The 6,000-nt window shown below is 44.7% G+C and overlaps 1 protein-coding gene across 1 annotated transcript in view; it reads left to right on the top strand.

Moving 5' to 3' along the window:
• Positions 1-4,415: 4,415 nt before the first annotated feature.
• Positions 4,416-6,000, top strand: part of LOC146797149 (deoxyribonuclease-1-like) — a 67,160-nt gene continuing 65,575 nt past the window's right edge. Inside the window, exon 1 of the mRNA XM_085629824.1 lies at positions 4,416-4,464. The gene's annotated coding sequence lies outside the window, so the exon portion shown is untranslated. The remainder of the gene's footprint in view (positions 4,465-6,000) is intronic.

The raw sequence follows: 6,000 nt of genomic DNA, 5'->3' as shown, positions 1-6,000 counted from the left end.
TGGCCGTCTGAAATTTTGAGTCGGTGTATCAAAGGTTATATTAGGGTGTGAGAAGATGCACTAATTTATTAAATGGATGATGTCATCAGTGATGTCATCAGTGATGTCATTTGAGATGTCATCAGTGATGTCGTCAGTGATGTCACTGACCATGTCATGAGTGATGTAATATGTGACATCATCAGCAGTGCATTGCGGGGGCGCGAGTTATAGTTAGCTGAACTAACTATAACGGGGGAATTTCTAGGGTTTTGTACGAGGGAAATGTCCAGCTAACTATAACGCCCCTGAAACCTATGGTTTTTTCAGTGAATTTCTAAGGTTTTTTAAATGCCAATTCCTAACTATAACGTGCATGAAACCCATGGTTTTTTCAGTGAATTTCAAAGGTTTTTTACATGCTAATTCCTATCTATAATTTATCTCTAAAGCTTTGATGTTTAATGATTTTCATTGGAACATATGCCAAAGGCAGAAATGGAACGGGTCTAATCATTTTTGTCCACAAATTGAGAAAGCTAGGAAACATGTGAATAAATCTGTTTCTGCTTTTCTCCGAGACTATAGAATGGGGTCCATTTACAATAACAATCAGCGCTTTCATATGCAAGAGATGTATAGGAGAGATGGAGTACACTTTACTGATGAAGGAAACAGAGTTTTCCTTAACAACTTTAGACTCTGTATAGGTATTTACTTATAAGTACCAAAAACTCTCAATGAAAACAACAGCTCTTTTTAGAGCCACTCAAGAACAAAACACTTAAGCTTGATGTTTATCTCCCAAAAATGTCAGTTTTTTTTCCTTGGATCCGTGCACCCAACGCGAGAGAAACCATGCACCCAACGCGTTAGGATGCGCGACTCCTAATTTTACCATAAAAAAAAAAAATAGCCCCTATCACAAATTTGTATTATCCCCAGGTACCCCATCCCCCGGGGCTTATAAAAAAACATTGGAGACCGTGGGGGGAGCCCCAACGCCCCCACGGTCCCAGCCAGCTCCCCATGTCCTTCGGGAGCCGGTATTGCTTTTCCACATGGGGAGCTGCTGACAGATGTACTGCTAACTCCTCTCCACTTTTCAGGCCTCCTGGAAACTTTGTGAGCAGGTCTATAATATACCAGGACTCGAGTCTCGAGTCTCGAGCCCTATACCGCAAGTCCACCGCAGGAAATTCTATGTTATTTGCAACCAGTAGCCGTCCACCTAAATTCGTTCAAAGCATACCCTATGGTGAATTACTTAGGCTGAAGAGAAACAGCACTAGAGAGAAGGATATTTATAATAATTGATTGTAAGAAGATCATGTATCAAAAGTGAGACGAAGTAGGGACCACAGCCGATCCACGGCGAGATATTCAATACCTAATTATTCAGCACACTAACAACCAATATATGGATAATAATATGTGTTTGGAAAATATTTACAAAACACAAATAAGAAATTAGTTCTATGGATTTTAGGGTGAATATATGTAATTACGTTTGTTTGCAATTGAGATTTATTCATGAGTGTGCATAATTATGGTGTAACAGCATGATTTCATGTGAAGAATAAGGTAAATATGAAATGCTGGTTCATATAGAACCGTTTTAAAGATGGCGTGTTTAGTAGAACAAACACGCTGGCCTTCTCCGGTGTGTCATCAACACCGAAGAAGGCAGTTCGCCAAAACGCGTTTGTTGCTGGCCATTTGAAAAATAAAGTTTTTCTTCCACGTCCCCGAGAGTGCGATAATTCCTTTGTAATTGAGGTGGATTGGCACTGATATATATATATATATATATATATATATATATATATATATATATATATATATATATAAAATTCACTTACAAAACCATAGGTTTCACACATGTTATAGTTAGCTGGACATTTCACTCGTAAAAAACCAATGAAATTCCCCCGTTATAGTTAGTGCAGGCAACTATAACTCACGCGACCGCAATCCTCTGCTGATGACGTCAGATATTACATCACTGATGACATATGTGTCTTTATGAAAAATAAATATTTGTAATATATGTATAGCTAAAGATTAATGGAAGACGACATGGGAAAATAGGTGTCTAAATACAGTGATGTAATATCTGACGTCATCAGCAGAGGATTGCGGTCGCGTGAGTTATAGTTGCCTGCACTAACTATAACGGGGGAATTTCATTGGTTTTTTACGAGTGAAATGTCCAGCTAATTATAACATGTGTGAAACCTATGGTTTTTTAAGTGAATTTGCAAGGTTTTTTAAATGCTAATTCGTAACTATAACGTGTGTGAAACCTATGGTTTTTTCAGTGAATTTGTATGTTTTTTTAAATGCTAAGTTATGTATTTATTAAATTTTTTTTTTCAGGTTCTTCACCATGCGCGCACCGTTAGCGCACGGTGCACTTCGCACACCGTGCGCGAGCTGTGGGCACTCGGTGCGCTTCGCGTGGCGTGGCGCGTTTTTTTTTTTTTTAATTGTTTTTTTCTCCCTTGGGGGGTCCTTCTGTGACCCCCTGACCAAGGCTAGGGGGTCAGGAACTGTCCACTCTGCCCCCTTTTCATGTTCTCCGCCTTTTTTTTTTACCCCCTCAGACTGCGAGAGACAAAATGGCGGCCGACGCTTCCTGGTTTCGACCGATTCGAATGTTTACCGACATCTAACAACCAATCAGAATTGCACTCGCGCACGGCATGGTGCGCGCACAGTGCGTGCGTATAGATATTGATATGCTTTTAAATGCTATTTTCTCAGGAAATACTGAACAGATTTACACCAGACCTGCAAAAGGCACTTCCTTGACCTTATGGCTACCTCTCTGCGAAATTTCACGTAATTCTGTTCAGCCGTTCGGGCTGTAGCTGCGACTAAATGTCCTATGGAAAAATGCATGGGGAAAATGCGTTTTGGGACCCCCCTTCTTCTCGACCCCCACTTGACGAATCACCCCGAGACTTTCAGGGTAGGAGCATTTGTTTTGAAAATTACGCGAGGATTCGTCAACCGGCGCCAAAGTTATTCAAAATAGAATTTTGAGATTTCCTATGGAAACTAGGTTGTAACTATAACTATCTACTGGCGACCGCCAGTAGATAATATATATATATATATATATATATATATATATATATATATCAAATGTTCCCTACATTGGGAGCAGAGTGATGTCTGCCTCTAATCAAATAAATTTCTGGCTTTAGCTAATATATCTGCTTGTTGGTTATAGATATGGCTGTTCTGACAGGGTAATATGTGTACTTCCTTTTTTATCATCAGGTTTTTGGGTATAAACAGTACTTAATGGACTCTCTCTCTCTTTTGTCCTTTCTGTGTATTTTTATTGTCTATAGATTTCTCTATGCATTTTAAGATGATCTAATTAGTCATTTTGATCTACAGCCCTGAAGAAGCTCTTTATGCTATAAGACTGAAACGCGTTGGCTGTTGACATATTGTACATTCAAGAATTTGGTATGAAAGAAAGAGCACATTTGCATGGACCCAAGCATCAGGACCATTCTTGTTGAATGTCTGACATCTGTGAATCAAGTTTGTGAAAGAACATTCACTCTGTTATTTCTGCCTTTCCTTGTTTGCTATTGGATTGTGGGCTGTTGACAAAGAGCCCATGAAGGTCGATAATGCTTCAGTTGTCCTCTATCGTGGGACAGACTCCATGACAGAACTGCTCCCCAAATAGTTATGAGACTCCCAGGTACTTGAATCTAAAGTCGGTTTCCTCATTCGCACTTGTACTAGTGCACCATTACACTTCTGCAACGCACATTCATTTGCTTTTTCCGCACTCGGAAAATATTATTTTCTAATGAGAAACTATTTTTCCTTCCCTCCAATCTTTTTTGGGAGCTCTGTTCACACTTCAGAAACAGATCTTCCCACGACGGAAGTCAATGTTCACGTGTTTCCCGGTCGTGGAGAAGTCTGCGGATGTTCACAAACGTATCTCACTAACTCGTGAGTTTGCAGGTGTCCCCAGACTGCGCAGGGCACCCCACCCTGGAAAGCCAGCCCCCACTGCTAAGAGAAGATTGCCTCACAGCAGTGTGGTGATGCATGGCACGAGCGATCGGAGTGCGCGAGTGCACATTGCACACGATGGTGAATCCACCAGCAGGTGCGCTGTAGATTCACGCACAGATGCTCTGTGAATCGGGCCCTTAGGGACAAGGTGAGGCCTGCACCTGCGAGCTGCTGGTACCTGCGCGCTCCAGGGCGGTTCACCGATCGATGTTTGATCAATAAACACGCTCTGGTGGCCTCCAGCTCAGACTGATAGCGCCCAGCAGCGCTCTCCACGCCACACGCACCGCAAGGCAGGTGGCGTGCACGGTGCGTGTTCCCACGCTCCCCCCACAGGCCCTATAAAAGGCGGGAGCTGCCTGCAGAGCCGGCAGTGAGACCGCCCTGACTCACGTGCAGCGAGAGGACGGGACACGCTCGTGCAGATAAAAGGTACGTGTGCACTCGTGACAAAGGTGAAGTGTTTGGTGTTTGAGGGTCTACCCCTTCGGCAGGACTCCCCCTGCATGTGCGCACGACACATTCTCAACCCCATCGAATGCTTACTACTGCTATCGGTAGGACTCCTACACTTTGCAAAGGTGCAGGGAGGTTGGACATGCCCAGGATCACACATTTAGGTCAAGTTTGGAAGCCAAGATTAGAACTACGGCCACCGGGTTTCAGAACCGACCCCTGACCTTTACATCACGTTTATCCGTTTTATACCAGTTCTGCATGAACTGGACACCCCATGAGGACCCAGTGGCGTAATGAAATTTGAGCCCCCCCCCCCTTGCAGGCTATGTGGAGGGGCCCCCTCCAGAATCAATCTGGAACTCTCCGGCGAAGTGCGGTGCTGAGGGGGCCACCTGGAGGTTGCCCCCCTAACTGGGAGGGGGCTGCTGGGGCCTGTGTTACGCCCCTACGAGGACCAGTGACTGCTCGTACCCCCATGTTCTCCACAAAGGGCATTTCGCCTAGCTATCTGTCCTGTAATTATGAATCCGTGTTTTTTGTTGGGGGTGGGGTGCTTCCCTCACATGGATTACTGGATTGTGCCTCCCCTTCAGGTACATATGGTTAGCTATCCACTGCTGGGACAAACTGAAGCTTCCATGATGGAAACACATATCTGTTTGTCAATCTGTCTGTCTGTCTGTCCGTCCGTCTGTCCATCCATCCATCCTTCCATCCATCCACCCATCCACCCATCCACCCATCCTTCCATCCACCCATCCACACACCCATCCATCCATCCATCCATCCATCCATCCATCCATCCATCCATCCATCCATCCATCCATCCATCCATCCATCCATCCATCCACCCATCCATCCATCCACCCATCCATCAATGTTGCAGGGTTTTTATCAATGATGTCATAGAAGATGTTGTAGGAAAGCGCCCATTTTTGCATGGTTACCCCCTAACATTTTGCCTGATAACTGATGCTAACTTGACTGAGTGTGCCCTGGGTCCCTCCTAATCAGGTTCCCAGGGCCTGTGTTATTTCCCAAAACTGTACCTTTGTTTCCACACTTGACACACCTCTGGGTCACATGTAAGTCCCATGTAAAAGGTTCCCCTGGTACAAAGGGCCTTGTGACCAGGGGGGTCTCTAAGGGCTGCAGCATGTATTGTTATGCCACCTCCAGAGACCCCTCACCTTTACACCCACACATACACTGCCACTGCAGGCTGAACAGTCAACATGGCACACATCCCTGTGTGCCATGCCCACCAACACTGCCTGTGGCAAGGATACGTCACCCCTCTAGCAGGCCTCACAGCCCTGAGGCAGGGTGCACCATACCACAGGTGAGGGCATAGCTGCATGAGCAATATGCCCCTACAGTGTCTGTGCCATTCACAGACATTGTAAACGCAGTGGAGCCATTTTGAGTACATGGTCTGGGAGTTTGTCTACTCAAACTCCACAGCTCCATGATGTCTTTACTGAAGTCTGAGAAGTTTGGTATCAAACT

Source organism: Triturus cristatus, chromosome 10 (assembly GCF_964204655.1).
Source record: "Triturus cristatus chromosome 10, aTriCri1.1, whole genome shotgun sequence".
NCBI lineage: Eukaryota > Metazoa > Chordata > Amphibia > Caudata > Salamandridae > Triturus > Triturus cristatus.
This window is presented reverse-complemented; position numbering and strand designations above follow the sequence as displayed.